The following is a 21,866-nucleotide window of genomic DNA, read 5'->3' as shown; positions in this document are numbered from 1 at the left end:
GGCTGCATTAGCCCCATCAGCCTAATCTCACCTGATGGGCAGCAGGATGTACCTTGCTGATTTCCCCTGGGCACCATTTGGGAGGCGCTGCTGCATACCACTCCATTCAAAGAGCTCGACAAACACCACTGGATTCCATTTGATCTGATCCGATTTGATTTGATCTTTGTTATCTGTCAGGTGTTGGGACCTACAGAGAAAGCAGCCATGCTTAATGTTGGTATCAGTTGCTAATTTTTTTTTTTGTGCTACCATAATAAAATACCACAGGAGGGGGTGCTTAAACAATAGAAATGTTTTTTCTCGAAGTTCTGGAGGCTAGAAGTCCAGAATTAAAGTGCCAGAAGGTTTGGTTTCCCCTTGGCATGCAGATGACCACTCCTCATTGCATCCTGACAGTCTTTTCTCTATGCACACACAGCCCTGGTGTCTCCCCATACGTCTAAATTTCCCCTGCTTGAGTGCTTAGGTGTCAGTGGGTTAAGCATCTGCCTTCAGCTCAGGTCTTGATCCCAGGGTCCTGGGATCGAGTCCCGTGTCGGGCTCCCTGCTCAGTGAGGAGTCTGCTTATCCCTCTCTTTACCCCTCCCCCTCACTTGTGCACTCTCTCTCTTCAATAAATAAATATCTTATAAATAAATAAATAAACAAATAAAATTTCCTCTTCTTTTAAGGACCCCAGTCAAACTGGATTAGGGCACACCTTAAAAGCCTCATTTTAACTTAGTGACTATCTCTTTAAAGGTCCTGTTTCCAAATACAGCCACATTCTGCAGTACTGGGTGGGGAGGGTAGTGGTTTGGGTCTCAACATATGAACTTTGAGGAGGTACAGTTCAGTGCATAAAAATATAATTGACTATTTCCTGTCGGAGGTTTTGAGTATTTCTGTTACTATTTGTGTAACAAGTCAAGAATACATACACCATCCTCAAGTACCAAGGGTGTGGGGAAACAAGTTTGAGCAAAAGCACCTCAGCTTTAGAGGAATATCATGGGCATGTTTGACAGTAAGCATACTGTTCTTATGTGGTAGTCACTCCTCTTCTAACTTTTCCTCAGGAAGGTCAAATAAATATATTCCTTGAGTACACAGGCATACCCACTCACAGAGACACTAATTTGCAGCCAGACTATGGTTAAAATGGAAACGCTCTTGAAATGTACTTCAGTGGAATAAAAGACACTTGGAAAAGTCACCCATCAAAACACTGCAAATTGAACAGGTGTTCTTTTCCACCACCTGCCCAAATCCCCAAAATAACACTAAGGAATAAAGGGGTTCAACAAACAAAAGGACAGAATATAAAAAGACAATGGATGAGTGATCACAAGAAAATTCTAGAAGATGGTGAACAGAGGAATGAGTGGTCATTGATTGCTCTGGTTATCTATGGTGGTGTAACAAACTACCACAAAACTTAGCAACTTAAAACAACTATTTTTTTTTTGTGCTCACCAATTTTGCAAGTCAAGAATCTGGAAAGGACATGGCAGGGACAGGAACAGCTTGTCATTCCACATAATGTCAGAGACGTCAGCTGGGAGGACTCAGAAATTGGGGTGATTCAACAGCTGGGGTCTGGAACTATCTGGAGGCTTTGTGACTCATGTCTGGGAGGTGAATGCTGATTGCTGGCAGGGACCTCAGTTTGGGCTGTTGGCTGGCATGCCTGCATGTGATGTTTCCATATGGTCTGGGCTTCTTCAGAGGATGGCAGCCCAGGACTTCTCACATGGCAACTCAGAGATCCAAAGATGAGTGTCTCAACAGAACCAAACAGAAGGTCTATCTTTTCTGATCTAGCACTTCATACTATTTCACTGCACTCTACTGGTCAACCAGCCACTGAGGTTGGCCCATATTTGAGAAGAGAAAACACAGACCTCACTACCACCACCTTTCATTGGTAGAAATGTCAAGGTATTTGCAGACATGTTTTTAAAAAGCCCCACATTGGGGAACCTGGCTAGCACAGTCAGTGGAGCATGCTACTCTTGATCCTGAGGATGTAGGTTCAGACCCCAAGTCAGTTGTAGAGATTACTTTAAAAAAAATAAAACGAAATCTTTCAAAGCACCACAGTGACTTAGCAGAGTGGAAAGGGCGGGAACTTTTGAGTTTGTAAAGGAGGGTATGAATGAAAACAAGGCAATCAATCCTGTAGAATTCCACTAAGTCTTGGAAATTAAATACACCAGATACACCAGATACCAAGGTGAGGAGGCAGAAGTTAGGGATGAGGGTGAAGCTTGGGTCAGAGGACTGAGGGAACCTCGTTTCTAAGAAGCACTTAGACCCCGGATCCTTTCCCCCACTTGCACAGATGGCCAACCCATTCCCATCCCAGCAGGAGGAGGAAAGTTTGCTTCTGATAACAGCAGTTCTTACGATGTAGAGTCCCTAAGACACCTTGAGGAGGTCTACAAAGTCATAGCTATCTTTACAGTAATGCCAGAATATTATTTGCCTTTTTTACTCTCATTAGTCAAGAGTGCAGTCTTCCAGAGAATATATGCAGAGCAGATATGAGATTCCAGCTGTCTTCTGTTTAAGCTAGGCACTTAAACAATTTGCAAAACTATAAAATAATGCTACTCTCCTCCCTAAACTGCTCATTTTAGAAATTTTAACTGTTTTTCATAAACATGTGTTTATATTAAAACACAATGTGCTTATTATAGTTATTTTTAATGAATTAATAACTACTCTTTACATTTCTGTTTTAAATTCCAACATGGTATCAATTGATATAATCAACATAAACACTCTTTGGAGGTCTCCATAATGTTTAAGATCATGTAGAGGGATTCTGAAATGAAAGACTTTGAAAGACTCTGGAGAATCGAACTTGAAAGATTCTGGATGTAGGGACATCCTAAACAAAAATAGGCACAAAACAACGGAATTATTAAGAGCCCATGTACTGATCTATAGGATCTCTCTACCGCTTTCCTCCATTCAGCACCCAGGAATCTGGGATTATATCACCCCCACTCGAGGCAGGAGATGGAATTCTTTTCTGGAGAAACCAACCAGGTAAAGGGGACAGTCTGATATTTGGGAGTCCCCTTATAAATAACCCCCCCCAAATCATCCTATACTGAAGCCACCAATAGACAGGCCCTGCCCATGCACAGAGCCTACATCAGCTTGTTAGTGCCTTACTTAAAGATGAATGGACAACTTGGGGAAAGCTTCCAATGTGAGAGGCAAACCAGACGAGAGAAAGGCCACAGAGCAAAAGAAAAACTTAAACAAAATAATCATCTATATCCTAAGTAGGAGATGACTTCAAGAAACAAGGATGGGTTGCTTCAAGAAACAGAGAATTTGGAAATTTAAAACAAAATTTTAAAAAATCAACAGAAGGTTGGAAAATCAAATTGAGAAAAATGTCCTGGAAAATACAGCAAAAACAGAAAAACACAGGAAGCAGGAGAGGAAAGGCAGTTGGAGGCATGGTTTAGAAGGTGCAGCATCTGACTTTAAGAACAACAACAACAACAAAAGAAACAGAAAATATGAGACAAAATTATTAAAGAAATAATTCCATAAAAAGCTTTCCCAGAGCTAAATGACATGACTTTCCATATAGAATGGGCTCATTCAAGTATTAGCCTCCAGAGAGGAAAATGTCATAAACAAAAGATAAGGAATCAAAATGTCATCATAACTTCCCAGGAACACCAGAAGATTCATGACAATTGAATAATGCCTTCAAATATTAAGGGGAGCATTACTCAGCCATAGAAAGAAAGAAAGAAAGAAAGAAAGAAAGAAAGAAAGAAAGAAAGAAAGAAAGAAAGAAAGAAAATCCTGTCATTTTTGACAACATGGATGGATCTTGAGGGCATCATGCTTTGTGAATTAAGTCAGACAGCAAAAGACTAATGCTATACAAACTCCCTTATGCATGGAATCTGATAATAAAGCCCCAAAAAGCCAAATTCATGCTCCCAAAGTGTTTCCAAATGCTAACTGAAGACCAAGACTAAAATGTTCTATCTGCTAGAAGAAATTACAATGAATCAGAACCCTAGTCATTAAAATTTGTCTTTGAGACAGACTCAAATGCTCAGGAACATATCTAGACATGGGTACTCTTCACCGTGGCTCAATCCAGTATCCTGCCGACCACTGCCATCAATCAAGCAATTAGCATCTGGCCCTCCCACCTCAATAAAGTGCCTGGAGTCAGAGGCCATATGGTTGTGAGGACATAAAATCTGTAGCCGCCCTCAAAGGACAGAGCTCATTTGAGCGTGGAGCCCAAGTGGAGAGGACAGAGTTGGAAGATGAAAAGAAATTCTACCCTATTTCCAGAGTTTGATCCCCTAATGAAGCCATTGTGCCTTCCACTAGGATCCCTCAATCAATCGTCCACCTGCCAGTTTGGGGGAGGCCAGATGGACTTTTTTCCTTTGGTCACACCTGAAAAAGTCCCAAATAATACAAAAGTAAAAGGATACTCAAGGTAGAGGAGCTTTCCCTTTAGCAGACAATGGTCCACCCAGCTGTTACTCCAGCCCAGCTCCCTCAGTAGAGACATCTGAGCCTGCGATTACAAAGCTGCCCTCTGGCTACGATGCATTTATGGCACGAAGCCTGCATTTATCAACTTTATTCCTCATTTAGCATCTGTTTGCTGCTACAGCAGCATTAGGTAATAGCTTAGTTTTCTGCAGCTGCCATGACAAATCACCAAAAATTGGGTGGCTTCTAGCAATGGAAATGTATTCTCTCAGAGCTCTGGAGGCCAGAAGTCTGCAATCAAGACACTGGCAGGGCCATCCTTCCTCCAGAGGCTCTAGGGAAGATTCTATTCCTTGCCTCTTTCAGCTTCTGTTGACTATTGGCATTCCTGGACTTGGGGTACACCGTTCCAATCTCTGTCTCTGTGGTCACATGGCTTTCTCCTTCTCTCCTTTTCTGTGACTTATGTCCCTCTGCCCCCTTCTTAAAAAGACACTTGTCATTGGTTTAGGGCACACTCAGATAATCCAAGATGATCTCCCCTCTCAAGATCTTTTTTTTTTTTTAATATTTATTTTTTTTTTTTATGATAGTCACAGAGAGAGAGAGAGAGGCAGAGACACAGGCAGAGGGAGAAGCAGGCTCCATGCACCGGGAGCCTGATGTGGGATTCGATCCCGCATCTCCAGGATCACGCCCTGGGCCAAAGGCAGGCGCCAAACCGCTGCGCCACCCAGGGATCCCTCAAGATCTTAATTTAATCACATCTCTGTGAAGATCCTTTTTCCAAATAAGGTAACATAGGACATGGACATATCTATGGGGGTACCACCAGTGAGCCCACTACAGGTAATTAATGTCTGTCAAACCTGTCACAGATCATGAAGCATCTTTTTGAGGAGATACTCTTTGACATGGTGCTTCCCTGGTGACACCTTGTGCCCACTAAATTACAGTATCTGAAAGTGAGAACTGTGTAATTTTCAAGGATTCCCCAAGTCTTCTGACATGCAACAAAATTTGGGAGACACTTCTTTCTTAAAAGCTCTTTGTTTCTGTATATTTTCACTAACTTTCAAGTTCAAAATTCTCCAGTCTACTTTTTCTGTTTGTTTATTAAAACTCGGAAATGTTTCCCTTGTGATTTCTCATACATTTAAAATGAAGTTGTTGAAAGGGAGACAGAACATGAAAGACTCCTAACTCTGGGAAACGAACTAGGGGTGGTGGAAGGGGAGGTGGGCGGGGGGTGGGGATGACTGTGTGGCGGGCACTGAGGTGGGCACTTGGCGGGATGAGCACTGGGTGTTATTCAATAAGTTGGCAAATTGAACACCAATAAAAAATAAATTTATGAAGATGAAAAAAATAAAAATAAAAAATAAATAAAAGTGAAAAAAATAAAATAAAATACAGTTGTTTTACAAAAGTAAAACAAAAGAATATCTTCTTGGCTATTTGGTTATGTTTTTCTTGAGGCTTTGCTTCTAAGAACTAAGAATAGCCTTCACCCTAGAGACCCACAAATCTGCTTGTCCCTGCCTCAAGTACGCACATCTCTGCCAAAGGCAAAGGCAAGTGGCTTCAGATTTAATTCCTTTGAGTAAAGCTTTGTACCTATTTGAATTATATATCACTTTCAAAGAATTCCCCTAATTCCTAAAAGGAATTTAAACATTCAAATTCCTAAAAGGAATTATTAAACATTTATTTTTTAAAGATTTTATGTATTTACTCATGAGAGACACAGAGAGACACAGAGACACAGGCAGAGAGAGAAGCAGGCTCCCTGCAGGGAGCCCGATGTGGGACTCGATTCTCGGACCCAAGATCATGCCCTGAGCCAAAGGCAGATGCTCAACTGCTGAGCCACCCAGGCGTTCCGGAATTATTAAACATTTAAAGTCTCTAAAATATTAACCCCAGAGAAGAAAAGCAAGGGATGGAATCTATTCCTTCTCTTTCAAGAGAGAGGGTTTGGAATGAGGCCCCTGATCTTCAAGATAATTTTAGGGCACAGCATTGGTCCTGAGGCTGAATACATTCAGGTAGATACTTTGTCTCTTTTTACAAATAGAAATTCACCTTGAACCACACTTGTAGTTAAACTAGCTCCTACATCACCCATCTTCCCGTTCTCCTTATTAATTTTTTTAGATTGTATTTAATTTTTTTTAATTTATTTATGATAGTCACAGAGAGAGAGAGAGAGAGGCAGAGACCTAGGCAGAGGGAGAAGCAGGCTCCATGTACCAGGAGCCCGACGTGGGATTCGATCCTGGGTCTCCAGGATAGCGCCCTCGACCAAAGGCAGGCGCTAAACCGCTGCGCCACCCAGGGATCCCTAGATTGTATTTATTTATTAAAGAGACAGAGGGAGAGAGGCAGAGACAGGCAGAAGGAGAAGCAGGCTCCCCTCAGGGAGCCTGATGCGGAACTCGATCCCAAGATCCCAGGATCACAACTTGAGCCAAAGGCAGATGCTCAACCACTGAGCCACCGAGGCATCCAACCTTGTTAATTTTTTTTAAGATTTTATTTATTTATTCATGAGAGTCAGAGAGAGAGAAAGAGAGGCAGAGACACAGGCAGAGGGAGAAACAGGCTCCGTGCAGGGAGCCCGACGTGGGACTCGATCCCAGGTCTCCAGGATCACGCCCTGGGCTGAAAGCAGGCGCTAAACCGCTGAGCCACCCAGGCTGCCCCTCCTTGTTAATTTTTAACTAAATCTGCCTTCATTCTAGTCAAATATTTTAGGTAAAAATATTTCCCAGTATGCATGTCTCCACTCACACTAAATCTTAAAGTTCTCAGCACAGATATAACCAAAAGATGTTGCATGATCCAAAAGCCCAGAACAAATTAGAACACAGTTTATATTTACCAAAAGAAGGATTTTGTATCTAATGTAAAATAGATTCTCCACATTAGAAGTTTGACACCAGTAACAAACTACTTAACACTATTCATTTTAATATGCATTGACTAGATTTATGAGACTTTTACATTATACTTTAATATTTGCTACAGACTTTCATAAAATCCCAGATATCATACTCTTCTGTCTTCCAAAGTCGTACAGCTAGAGGACACAGGAGAACTCAGAGCAAAGACGTTGTCAACCTTTATTTATTGAGTGCCTACCTTATACAATGCATGTTTCCAGGAGTGAGCTACTAAGAGGTCCAATGCCACAGCTGGGTGGGAAAGATCTGCCCAGCCATGAGGGATAACTAGGATTCGGATAAGAAGTGCAGCTAAGCAAGAAAATCAGGAGGAGGGAAGGGCCACAGATCTGGAACTACTGTACATCGTAGGAGCAGACGTCTGGTCACTGCTTGCCCCACATGCACAACTTCCTTTTCTGGTAACCTTGGAGGATCCACTCAGTGGCTACCATTGAGGATTCCGGCAGAGTGAGACAGTCGGCAGTTACTTAGACAGGAGCTGGAAGCAAAGGCGGTGATAAATATGTGACACATTAGCAGCCTGAGGGCACAGCATCCTAACTTTGTGGCTTTTAAGGTCTTGGCCTTACATTTTCCAAGTACTGGGGCTGACAGAACAGGAGTCACAGGTGCAGAACATGTGCTGTCCTTTTCCATCTGTTCCCCCAGGGTAACCTACAGCTGCTTTATAACACATTTACATGGTTTCAGCACACGCACTCCTTGCGGGGAAAGATGGCCATGACAGCTCTGGCAAGAACTTTGTAGGGCCAAAAGCTCCCTTCCCACCCACCAGAAGGAGCCCTGTAGATGACTAGAAACAACCTCAATGGGAGACACACACACACACACCCCGCCCCAGCTATAATCCATGACCTCTGCAAACGTAAGAAGAAAAGATACTCCTAATCCTGGAGCAGGTGCCTCCTCTGGGCCTGCCTACTCTCCCTTCCGGAGTATACTGTCCTCAGTAAACTGCTCTGTGCTTGCTACCTTCCTTCTGGCTGTCTTGATTTGAACATCGATCCCCAAGTTAATCTTTTCACAGAGAATCCAAGAACCAAGACCTCTGTTCACATGACACAGACTCTCCCACCAGGAACAAGAGGACACAAAACTCTCGGGTCAGAGTCAAAACACCTGTCACTCACAGCAATGGCAGCTGCCAAAATATTTGCATTTTATTTATTTATTTGAGAGAGAGTGCACATGATCACAAGTAGTTTGGCACAGGGAGAGGGAGAGGAGGGTAGGCTCCTAGGCGAAGCCAACTGGAGGCTCGATCCCACGACGCTGAGATCATGACCTGAGCTGAAATCCAGAGTCGGATGCTTGAATGACTGAGCCACCCGGGCACCCCATTATTCGCATTTTCTTATGCCAATTCCCTGAGCCCCAGACCCCAAAGGGCAATGCAGGGGGAGTCAGGGGACACCTGCACACAGGGAAATGTGTGAAAAGTTGACATGACCGGAACCATTTTAAAATGGAGAAACTTACTTCCCCATCTCTGGGCTGGGCAAAAGAGCATTTGTTTTAAACAATTGCCTGGAAAGTTAGTGAAAGAATGAATATCTTGATCACAGGATTGATCGTTGTCGACTTTCTAAAGATAGAATCAATGCAAAACCCAGAGGAGCTTAGCTGTTAACACACATAGAAAGCTTTTCCCTTGTACCTTTTCCTCATAAAAACCTCTTGCTTTTGGGCTGCCTGGGTGGCTCAGTCAGCTAAGCAGCCAACTCTTGGCTTTGTATCAGGTCATGATCTCAAGGTCATGGGATCGAGCCCCACGTCAGGCTCCCTGCTCATCGGGGAGTCTGCTTGAAGTTGCTATCTGTCCTCTCTCCCTTTCCTTCTGCCCCTCCCCCACTTTCTCTTCTCTTTCTCTGAAATAAATAAATCTTAAAAAACAAACAACAACAACAACAACAAAAAACGCTCTTGCTTTCACCCTACAAGCAGGACACTATTTGGATTTCTACTTAAATCTGTGCTCTACAAACTACAGTTCTTATCAGAAGTAAAAGCACATTTGCTTCTCACTGTGACTCTTTATTTTAGGTTAACAGGTATGTTGCAGGAGCCCAGCATTTACAAGGACAGTAAACATGCCAGCTCTGGGTTCCAGAGGGAGATACTGCTTCTGTCTTCAAAGGTATTGCTACAGAAACATCACTGTAAACATAGCCCAAAACAAAGTCTCTCAGTGCCTCTGGTCATAAGACAGGCAGAAATGCAAGAGATGCGGGAAGAATTGTCTGGCAATCTTGTCTGCTTGTTTTCCTTTTTCTTTTTTCCCTTCTTCCTAGGAAGTATGCTGCATACAACCACTCAGTTGAAAATGACTAGTCATCTAGAGCTTATTTCCTTAATTCCCCAGTGAAAAGGAAGGCCCAGAATACCCATATTCTGTGCTGTGCTCAACCACACCTCAGGAAAGCACAGAAGCCTTGCTGGGAAATTCTGTCCCAGACAAGAATCCCCAAACTTTAGCTCTGGAGAGAGAGCTTTGAGTTTCACAGTGAGAGACAGCATGCAGCCGTTTTAAGAAATCATCTTTTTTTTATTATTATTATTGAGGTAGAAAGAACAGTGTTTTCTATGCTTCTGCAAATAATTGATTTCATTTGCCAGGTCACTTTCAAAGGATCTAATTTATTCTTTTTTAAGATTTTATTTATTTATTTGAGAGAGAGCAAGACAGCATGAGCAGGGCCACCTGGGTGGTTCAGTGGTTGACCCTCTGCCTTTGACTCAGGGCGTGATCCCGGGGTCCTGGGATCAAGTCCCACATCAAGCTCCCCAAAGGGAGCCTGCTTCTCCCTCTGCCTGTGTCTCTGCCTCTCTCTCTTTGTCTTTCATGAATAAATAAATAAAATATTTTTTTAAAAAGAGAGCATATGCAGGGTAAAGAGGAAAGGGAGAAACAGACTCCCTGCCGAGCAGGGAGCCTGATACAGGACTCTATCCTGGGATTTGATCCTGGGATTTGACCCTGGAACTCCAGGATCATGACCTGAGTAGAAGGCAGATGCTTAACCACTGAGCCACCCAGGCACCCCCAAAGGATCTCATTTTAAAGACAAGTATGCATCATGGATATAAAAATATGCTTCCCTCATTTCTTTCTTTGATAAAATAACCAAGAAAAACTCTTGTGTTTGAGAGAGGTGGTTTTATTACAACTAAGAGAAATTTATTTTCTTAACCTAGAAATTGTGGGAAAACTGAGAGAGCCCACTACTTTGAAGAGATCATGATAGTGTGCTCGCTTCAACAGCACAAAATCTAAAATTGGAACAATAGAGGCACCCCGGTCACACAGTGGGTTAAGCACCTGACTCTTGATTTCAGTTCAGGTCATGATCTCTGAGATTGCAGAGCCCTGCATCAGGCTCTGTGCTCAGCGTGGAATCTGCTTGAGATTCTCTCTCCCTCCTTTCTCTGTCCCTCCCACTTGTACTCTCTCTAAAATAAGTAAATCTTTAAAAAAAATTTTTTTTAAGGGGACACCTGGGTGGCTCAGGAGTGGAACATCTGTCTTCGGCTCAGGGCATGATCCTGGAGTCTCAGGATCGAGTCCCACATCGGGCTCCCCACATGGAGCCTGCTTCTCCCTCTGCCTATGCCACAACATGCTCCAGGCTGGTGGGGGGTGGGGAAAAAAAAGTGGAAGTTTTTCTTTTTGTTTTTCTTTTTTTTTTTAAGTGGAAGTTTTTCTTTAAAAAAATTTTTTTAATGCAAAAAATTTAAAAATTAAATGTACTATACTGAAAATGCATTTTCACAAAGAACACTTGGGTCTCAAACAGGACTAGTGAGACAAGGGAAAGCCAGGTATCTCCCTCTTTGATTTTAAAATCAAACATTTCCTTTATTTTATTTTTTTAAGACTTTATTCATGAAAGACATAAAGAGAGAGGCAAAGGCATAGGCAGAAGGAGAAGAAGGCTCCATGCATGGAGCCCGATGTGGGACTTGATCCTGAAACTCCAGGATCATGCCCTGAGCCGAAGGCAGAAACTCAATCGCTAAGCCACCCAGGAGTCCCAAAAATGATTTTTAAAAAGAGAGATCATACAGTGAATTTTTTTTCAAAGATTCAGATACACTCGTGCATAAGAAATGGAAACCAACTTACAGGGAATACTTAAATATTGGAGACAATTATAACTAGCCCTGCAATGAACTCTACTATGACATTAAAAATGTGTATACTAAGCTAATCCATAACCCGCTTATTATGTTTCATGTGTGTATTCTGACCTTTGAAAGTGGCATTTAATATGATCAAACCAACAGGATTCTTGCTAATGACCCATTCATATCATTGTCTTTTTTTTTCTTTGCTCTTTACTAACAAAGTGAAATCATGATCCACCATCTACTGAAGAATGTGCACATTTCAGAAAAAAATACTGCCAAGTACACAGACCCAGGACACTCACAGAGAAGCCCCTCTCTCAGGACACTCACCATCTATCTACTCCCAGGCAGTTCCCTCTAGCTTATGATCTCACACAAGGCAACAGTTCACATTTTTTTTAATGAGAGTGAATGTTTATGAGCACTTACTAAACAATTTATGCATATGAATACCACTCAAAGAAGCCGTTGGATCCTTCCACCTTCAGATGAAGACAAAAGAGTCCAGCAACTTCCCCAAGCTCCAGGGAAGAGAATGGTGGAGTCAGGTGTGAAACCCAGTGCCTATGCTCTCACCTCTGCATCCACCTGCCTTAGGAATAGTAGCTATTACTCCCTACCTGGTAAGATACCAGTCAGAATCAACCCCTAGGGCATATACCATTTTCTCAACACATTTCTAGAATTCAAAAATGTCTCAAACTGTCACAAGGGTTCTCTTTCCCTAAATGTTGTGACTATCATTTGGCACACTATATAGTTCGGGTTTTTTAAGTGTTTTATTGATTTCTTGGAGCTATAAATTTCTCACCCTTCACTCAGATGAGCAGAGAAAATGTACATTTTTTTATATTGCCTATAATTCTGATAGTGCTCACAAGCACCCACCAGCTAGTAGCAGATGGAAAACATTTACATTTTTAGTGCAATCTAGCAATCTGTCTGAGACTTTGAGCTATTTCTTTGAGGTATTTCTTTTTTGAAGACTGCAAGGCAGATCCTCTGGCCAGGATCACGCCGGAGATAGAGCCAGATTTCTGCTGGAGACTCCCAGGCTGGGACAAGGCCGGGCTTTCAGAAATCCTTCCATCTGCCACTCCTGCTCTCAAATGGGGCACTCACTCATGACACTGGAGAAGAGACCTATGATCTGGGTAGTATCCTTTTGCTTCTCTGATCTCTACATCAACCCCCCTAGTGGACTAGCTTACTTGGCCCCTGGAAGTCTTGTGTGTGTTAGGGACAAGGGTAAGTCACCCCAAAATGTGCCACTTTGGCATGCTGATTATTTCAAGCTAAAAACAACCAAGGCCCAAAAGACTCCACAAGAAGCCCTGATCTTAACCACCTTAACTTTAACCACCTAAAAGAATTTAGGGTTAGAGGATCTCCTCCAGGAGGAGACTTATCACCATTGATCTCTACGTTATAATATGAACAACGTGTGGTACAGTGAGGAACCTACCAGGGCCTGTTTGACCAAAGTCCTCTCTCTGTCTCATTGTTTCTGAGTGGCCCAGCAAACATTTATTTACCAAACATTTACTCCTTTTATCTTCCTGTGAATTGCATTTCCTTCCTTTGAAGTTCCAGATCCCTTCCACCCCCCTCCCATCCCCTTAGTTCAGGTTGACATATATATACCTCATTTTGCCTTACTGTCTTTGAAATCTCAAGTTTATTTTTTTTTTTTTTTTTTTTTTTAAAGAGACAACCTCTCATTTATTTGAACACAGCTTCTGGATGGAAATCTCAAGTTTATGTGGATTCCCCATAAGTACAAAATTAATGTACCAATGTCAACTCGATTCTTAAACCAGCCAGAAGAATTTTGAAGGGTAGGAGAAAATTTTTCCTCCCTAGCATGTGTCTCCTGGGTGACCCTGGCCCAGGGGCTCTGCTTTACAGCCTTCAACCACATGATGACTCCCTTACCCTCTGCCTCAACCTAGAGGAAATTCCTCAGCTATACTCTTAGCAAAATTTTGTGTCTTGCCTAGAGAATTTTGGAGGCTTCTAGATCTCTTCTAGGCTCCCCACTAACCAAAAGAGAGTGGGAACACAAAGCTCAGGTCCCTTTTTTATGCCTAACACTTCTGAGTCACCAAGTATAATTTGATATGGCTTCTGCAACAAATTACAAATAATCCCCTACCCTCAACACCAAAATACCAATCAAGAATGCAGCTCTCTGCCCTTGGCATTCTCTTCATATTATTTAATATATTTCAGCCCAGAGAGGAAAGGCTGGGATGTCTCTCACTCCCTACCTACCCTGCCTCTATCACTCCATCCCATCCCACAATCAGTCAGGAAATAGGAATTCATTCCATCCTCAGAGCAGCAAGTCTCATGGAATAGCCATCATAGATACATGGGGATTTTTGTTTACTTTTATGGGAGAAACTCTGATACTCTCTCTGGTCCAATTCTCCCCGTTTGGTTCTTGATATGCTTAAAATTTGAGAAAATTGCCTCTTCCTCAATAAAGTCTGTCTTGCCTATTTCCTGCAAAATTCTGTCTGCAGTAGCAGAAACTGAATGTTAATGCTTCCCTATATTCTTTATAGGCCTACTGTAACAATAGCCTATGAATACCTCACCTCAGCCATATGAATCCCACAAGGTGTAGAAGAAAAATACATGGAAAAAGACAAAAAAGAAAAACACAAATATTTTTAAGAATACCAATCTAGGGGCACCTGGGTAGCTCAGTTGAGTTAAGTATCTGGCTTCAGCTCAGGTCATGATCCCAGAGTCCTGGGATCAAGCCCCAGGTCAGGTTTCCCACTCAGCAGGAAGCCTGCTTCTCCTTCTCCCTCTCTCTCTTCCTGTCACTCTTCCTGATTGTGCTCTCTTTCTCTCTCTGTGTCAAATAAATAAATAAAATATTATTTTTTAAAAATGCCAGTCCAGTTGCACTCATATTTCTAAAATTTTGTTTTAACTAAAACAGTGGACAACTTTATTTTCACATTTCACAACACAAATAAAATTGCTTGCTTTCTTTTATTTGGGGGGGTGTCCCACTACTCCCCTACCAAAATTATTCTTTGATAGGAAGGAGGAGCAAGTCTTCCCTGTCACGCTGTTAGAAAACACCCAGAGTCACAGCACCATGATTCCTGGTGAGGTAGAACAAGTATTATAAAAAATGGTATACAGAAGTTCCTGTCTCTCCTTATCTGTCTGGTAGAGTCATTCCTGGCCAAGTGGGCACCATCATGGGACAGGTGGGAGGTCTCATCACTGGGGGCACAGACATTATTGGCATGTGGCCTCCCAAAAGGTGGCCTCATTCTAGGAAGAAAAGGGTCCATCCTTGGCATCATGGGAGGGGCCTCCTATATGGTGTGCTGGTATCATACCAGGATGAGAAGGACCCAGGAGACTGAGGGGAGGTAGGATCATTGCCCAGGCAGGAAGAGGAGCAGGGAATGGAATAGGAGACATCTTTCCTTGTTAAAATGCAGTGGTTGTTCTGTGGATCAGGCTCTGACTCTGCTCTTCCATTTGTTTCTGGTAGTAGTCTTTTACATTCGCTTTGTGTTTCCTACCACTGTAGTGTTTCTTTCTCCCAGATGGAGAGTCATGGGTGAGGAATGTGTGGCAGTGCACACTGTAAAATTTAGGGATGTTGCTCTGCAGACCATTGGCCACTTGGTCCCATACCTCCCAGAAAATGAGGCAAAAACGATGCACTCATATTAAACAGCTATACATGCATGTATATTTTCTATGACTCTTGCATGTAAATACTGCTCCTACTTTCCTTTTTTCCTTTTTTCCTTTTTTTTATAGATTTTATTTATTTTTTCATGAGAGACACATAGAGAAAGGCAGAGACATAGGCAGAGGGAGAAGCAGGCTCTCCATGGGGAAGCCAATGTGAGACTTGATCCCAGGACCCCAGTTTCATGACCTGAGCCAAACACAGATGCTCAACCACTGAGCCACCCAGGTGCCCCTTAATTTTCTTTAAAATGTTCCCCTATTCAACTTTGGAGTCATTCTTTTATCACTTATGCCACCTAAGAGGTTTTACATTGATTTTTTCCTAGAGCAAGAACAGGTACCTGTAAGTCTTTATTATTGAGATAAAACTACTGGGAAAAATTAAATTAATGACAAAAAGTATTCTAAAAATTAAATTAATGATAAAAAGTATTCTTTGGGCAGCCTGGGTGGCTCAGCGATTTAGTGCCACCTTCAGCCCAGGGCCTGATCCTGGAGACCCGGGATCAAGTCCCACATCGGGCTCCCTGAGTGGAGCCTGCTTCTCCCTCTGCCTGTGTCTCTGCCTCTCTCTCTCTCTCTCTCTCTGTGTGTGTGTCTCATGAATAAATAAATAAAGCCTTTTTTAAAAAGTGTTCTTCATCTTCTTCTCATCTTTTAGCAACACTTTGCTTTAGGTATTATTTCATTTCTGAGCTATTTTGACTCCAGTTACTGTGTTTCTGATGGCCTGATTCACAGTATATCCAGTGGGTGTGGATTTTCATGGGTGAGAAACTGACCTCCATAGTTTTTCTTGGTATCAACAATAATACAAGGCAGAAGCAAATATCTAAGAGCTTAACTCTTCTGAAGACAGTGAGGTGAATACAATGCATCAAAGAGCAGCAGCATGAGTTGCTCTAAGAACATGTAGAGAATACACAGATGTGGAGGCCGAGAAAATTAAGGCCATTCCACCTTGAGTTCAGCGTTAGCACAGGTACAGCCATCCCGGGCCCCTGTGAATAAGAGCTGACATTTACATTACTTCAGCTACAGGAAAAAAAACAGCTTACAGCTTAAAGTCCTAGAAAGCCTCATATTAGAATGAGAACAGAGCCCAAGCCAGTGGCAGGAAGCCCCATATTAGAATGAGAACAGAGCTCAATGCCCTTGAAAGCCCCATATCAGAATGTGAACAGAACTTGAGGAATTGCTCCAGCCCTTCTGGAGGTCCCCGAGACCAGCCCTTAAAACTAAGCTGAAACCCACCTCGGGGTCCAAGTCCCTGCTCTGCTGTGTCGGGTACACTTGGACCCAAGCTCGAGCTTGTTAATAAACCATCGTGTGTTTGCATCGGTGTCGGCTCCTTGGTGGTTTCTCGGATATGTAATCTTGGGCACAACAACAGAAATGATGGTGGCTTCTGTGTGTGGTGAGAAGAGCCTAGCTGAGACACAGGGAAATGCTCATTCCAATGAAAAGCCCAGCAAAGTGTGCCTATGGGAGGAGAGGGAGTAAAATACACAGTTCTCCCTTCCCAACACTGGCTAGGGGCAGATCCGAGTTGGGAACCACTGGGTACCCATATCTGAGCACAGACATCTGAGCTGCCTTCTGAAACATTGGAAGCTAAAGCCAAGAAGAAAGTTAGGATTTGGGAAGTCAAAGTGACCAACACTCTCTAAAGTCAATCAGCACAGACCAATCTGAGAAAGATGTCATCAGAAAAACATTTTTCCACTAGCGTTCATTTACAAATTGAGCATCCTGGGTGGCTTAGAGGTTTAGCGCTACCTTCAGCCCAGGGTGTGATCCTGGAGACCCAAGATTGAGTCCCATATCAGGCTCCCTGTATGGAGCCTGCTTCTCCCTCTGCCTGTGTCTTTGCCTCTGTGTGTGTGTGTGTGTGTGTGTGTGTGTGTCTCATGAATAAATAAAATCGTTAAAAAAAATTTTTTACAAGTTTTATGCTTCAGACTACCAGGCTATGTCCTAGTGCTTGAGAAGACCCTCCTTGCTCTTATGCTAGGACACTCTTCAAGGATGAAAACATTAACCCAGATAAGAATAATGCACCAACTCCATACAAACTGTAGATATCATGCTATTTTTTCAAGGTAAAAATCACTAAGCTCCTAAACAGCTGTTCACTCAGGTTCAGGAGTCATTATTCACAACTGCCTAACAATGGAAACAACCCAAATGTGTATGGATAAACAAAGTAGGCCATCCATACAATAGAACATTATTCAGCCTTAAGAAGAAAGGAGATTGTGATGCATGCTAAACATGATATGAAATTTGATGACATGGTAAGTTACATAAACCAGTTCACAAAGGGACAAATATTATATGATTCTACTTACCTGAGGTACCTAAATATTCAAATTCACAGAAACAAGGAACTGAGGTTGCCAGAAGCTGGGGAGAGAGAAGAATAGAGTTCAGTAGGTAGGGAGTTTCAGTTTGGGGTGAGGAAAAAGTTTTGGGGTTGGATGGTTAGTGATGGTCGCACAGCAGTGTGAATGTATTTAGTGCCATTGAGCTGTCCACTTAAAAACTGTTAAAAGGGAAATTTTTATAATATATATCATATAATATATATATAATAAATATCATATATATAATATATATGATATATATAATATAATATATATCATATATATTATATTGTTGTGCCCAAGATTGTGAATCCGAGAAACCACCACGAAGCCGACACCAATGAGGGTTTATTTACAAGCTCAAGCTTGGGTCCAAGTATACTCCACACAGCAGAGCAGGGGCTTGGATCCTGAAGTGGGTTACAGCTGGGGTTTTTATGGGCTGGTCTAGGGGATTTTCAGAAGGGGTGAAGGAATTTTTTTCATTCCAATATAGGGGAAAGGGTGGGGGAGGTTCTTAAGATCTGATACGGGTTTCTCTGCTGAGGGCGTTCTGAGCTCTGTTGTCTTTCTGATATGGGATTCTCTGCCAAGGACACGCTGCAGTTTTTCCTGTAAAGTTCAGCTCTTATTCCCAGGGGCCTAAGATGGCTGTACTTGTGCTAATGCTAAACTTGAGGTGGAATGGCCTTAATTTTTCTTGGCCTAAAAAAAAAAAAAAAAAAAAAAATTTCTCGGCCTCCACAATATGTTTTACCACAGCATACACACATACATTCCAAAGTTGTGTCCTTGTGCTGAATACAAAATGTTCCTCAGCCATGCTCTTATACTTGCTTATGTAAGACTGAGGATTTGATTTTCTTTTTAAGGTCCCAGTCCTGTTATGCCATATGTTGGCAAATTGAACTCCAATTTAAAAATTAAAAAAAAAAAAAGGTCCCAGTCCTGGAAAGCACACTTTCACCAGTTGTAAACCCACTTCCTCTGCCTCACGGGCATGCTTCTCAGCCTGCACATTGGACCAGAGGAGGTGGAGGAGGACCCCAGGACTTCAGTCTCTCAGGCTAAAGCATCATGCCCCACCTGTGCCACCTCCCTGACTCACCCAGGTGACAGCTACCACTCTTGGTGACAGCTGAATTCAAAGGGCTCTTTGCTCAGAAAACAGCCTGACAGTGACAGGTATCACTCTGAACATGCATTAAAGATTCAGAACAGGTTGAAACTTTATAGAGTGAAGCAGGGAGAGAGGACAGCCAGGACCTCCCAGCTCTCATCCTAGCTAACCTACCGTAGGGAGGTAAAGGGTCCTGATGGGGAAGTCAGGGAATCTTCTAGTTCCTCTTCCTCTGGACCTTGCCCAAGACCACGTGAATGTACTCTGGCTTGGACCCTGCCCTGCTTGGTAGCACCATATTACCTCTGCATTCAAATCCCTACAACATAATGAGTTGGAGTAAGGGTTACGAACTGAGGCAGTAAATCCATTTGTGGCCTTTATTAAACGCCTTCTATCTGGAATTGGAATATAACTAGAAACATATATTGAGGTCTTGCCATCCAGACAGCCCCACTTGCCTGTCTTCATCCTGGCCCCTCTGTCAACATCTCATCTGAGAGGGGGACACCAAGTATCGGATGCAAACTTCTTAGCTAGATCACTGTAATGGACATTTTTTTTTTTAAATAAGTGGACCTTCTGACAAGAGTAGGTCAGTCCTGGTATCCTTGCAGAGCTTGTTCATTTCAAATCTGTCTGCGTGTTCCAGGGCTCACAGTGACAAGGTCTGGGACCTGAGACCTTTTGTGGGAGATTCAAGGAAAGAGGCAAAAACAACACAATCTGAACAGGAACAGGAAAGCACTTGGGACTGGTTCAGCTCAGGCTTGAATTAAAACGTTCATTAAAGCTCTGAATTTCCTCTAAGCATTTGGCAGCAATTTCCACCCACAAATGGCTTACAGTATCACTTAATTTCCCTTTGGAACTTAGGAGAAAATAATGATGCTAAGAGTAAAATGAAATAATAGATGTGTAAGCACCTAGCTCAGGGCCTGGTATGATGTCAGCACCTGATTGATTTTGAAAAACAGTAATAATTTATTTCATTTAACCAGTTATAAAACATTTTTCTATCAACACTTAATAGCAGTTTTGAATGGGGATGTTAATTTGTCTGTTGGTTGCTTCCATCTCAAACACATGTGCCCCTGGGTGTGTGAGGGAAGGTATGCACAGAGCACCTACACCTATCACTTAACAGGAAGTAAACCTAGAGGGCTCGACTCAACTCTCTCTCCTAACCTCCAGAAATGGTAATGGTTCAGGAATGGGACAAGTCTAAGATTGAGCAACAGGATGAAAAAAATCAGATGAATCCATTCTTCCTCCTCCCCAGTCCTTGCATAATAGGATTAAACAACTTAAGGGTACAGTAGACCCTCTGGAAACATGACCAACTTATCTTATGGATTTAGGGAAAGAACTATAGCTTCCTTGCACATCATCTGGACTCTCAAGAGTGAAAGAGAATTGCTGGACCAAGACAACTGTATTGATGAAGGCTTGTTTTCTCATGAAACTTTACATGACAGGGCTTAGTTTTATAAGCCTAAATGAAAGAAGCTTGCCCAGTGGATGTTGAATTCCTCCTTATTCATAATTTGCTCAGCTTAATGGCCTGCTTCTTATGTCACCTGGGCCACCTGAAAGTTTTTACTTTTGATGTAGCCATTTGACTTTGAGCAGTAGCCCAGGCTTTGTTTCTTGGATGTTTTCAACATTACTTCTTTTTCTTGATCTTATTTTCTAAACACTGTTGCCCTAGATTCTACTCCACCCTGGAGCCCATTTTTACACTTTAAAACCGATTAGGTAATTTCTTTCCTTTGTTTGTTTTTGTTTCCTGACTTTTATGTTTAGTGGAAATGAAGCCTCATGTTAGCGTATGCCAGTGTCCTATGGCATGTTTCAGAAGCCTCTAGAATGACCTTAAGAGAATCTGCATCCAGAGAAGAAATACACTGCAATGAAACCATAACTTGTGCACGATCTGTACAGAAGACAGAAATGTCTGAATATGTTCAGATCTTCTCTCTTGATCACCAAAAGAACACTAATTTTCTAGGTGTAAGCCATCTTTCCCTAACCCACAGCTATGTCTCCCCTTCTCAGAACCACTTTAAGAAGAGATTAAAAGCTTCAATGAGAGGCTCTGGGCTTGGGCTGTAGCATATCCTCAACACTTAAGAACTTATAATCCTACTCAACCTCCATCTCCTGCTTGCCGAAGGCCACAATGTCAATGAAAGGTGAGACTAAGACCTTCCCAAGTCTTTTCTGGGTGTGCTCACAGCCCTACAGATGCACATGGCCTTTTAGATTCTCAGGAATAAGTCAGAACTTTTCAAACCCCCTGTGTATATCTTATTTCCCAGAGTTTCCTCTTAAGTTTCTGGCCAGGTTTGTTCACCCCAACTGGCATCAAAGCTTTAGGCAGCTGTGATGTCAAACAATTGCTGTTTATTGTTCTTGACAAACACCTTGGAGTTAGAGCTTTTCTCACAGTTTCAGGTCAGATCATGTAATTACAATATCATTTCTCTCACTAATTGTATTTTGTTTCAAAATATATAATTAGTTTTCATTAAAAATATATTCTTGGGCAGCCTGGGTGGCTCAGCAGTTTGGCACCACCTTCGGCCCAGGGCATGATCCTGGAGACCTGGGATCGAGTCCCACTTTGGGATCCCTGCATGGAGCCTGCTTCTCCCTCTGCCTGTGTCTCTACCTCTCTCTCTCTCTCTCTCTCTGTTTCTCATGAATAAATAAATAAAATCTTTAAAAATAAATGAATAAATAAAAATATGCTCTTTATGTTAAAATGTCACTAGTGATTTTTAAATGAAATAAATATTGAATATATTAAATATTGATAGATTGATAGACATAATCAACATAAACATTTCTTTTGGGTCCTCAATGATTTTTAAGAATGTTAAGGAGTTCTGATATCAAAAAGTTTTAACACTATCAGTTTAGCTGAAAGATTCTAAGTTTAAAGGATTTTTCCTCAAAACTTCAAAAACACTTCCACACTTCTTATATTCCATGTCATTGAAGAGAAGTGAGCATCAGTTTTATTCTTGTTCCTTTATAAGTTACCTCTTCTTTCTTCTTCAAAACTTT

The 21,866-nt window shown here is 42.1% G+C and overlaps 1 long non-coding RNA gene across 4 annotated transcripts in view; it reads right to left on the bottom strand.

Annotated features, from left to right (window-relative positions):
- The window catches only part of LOC112659708 (uncharacterized), a 52,695-nt gene that overhangs the window by 21,676 nt on the left and 9,153 nt on the right, over positions 1-21,866 (bottom strand). For 3 of the 4 annotated variants that reach the window (XR_003136455.3, XR_003136456.3, XR_007413875.1), the window contains exons 3-5: positions 17,660-17,714; positions 7,621-7,923; positions 53-190 (exon numbers count right to left, since the gene is read on the bottom strand). This is a non-coding gene — a long non-coding RNA (uncharacterized LOC112659708). Of the gene's footprint in view, positions 1-52; positions 191-7,620; positions 7,924-17,659; positions 17,715-18,968; positions 19,114-21,866 lie in introns of all 4 variants that reach the window. The other variant, XR_003136457.3, reaches the window with a different exon arrangement.

Source organism: Canis lupus, chromosome 11 (assembly GCF_003254725.2).
Source record: "Canis lupus dingo isolate Sandy chromosome 11, ASM325472v2, whole genome shotgun sequence".
Classification (NCBI taxonomy): Eukaryota; Metazoa; Chordata; class Mammalia; order Carnivora; family Canidae; genus Canis; species Canis lupus.
The sequence above is the reverse complement of the archived record's forward strand: the minus strand, read 5'-3'. Positions and strand labels throughout refer to the sequence as shown.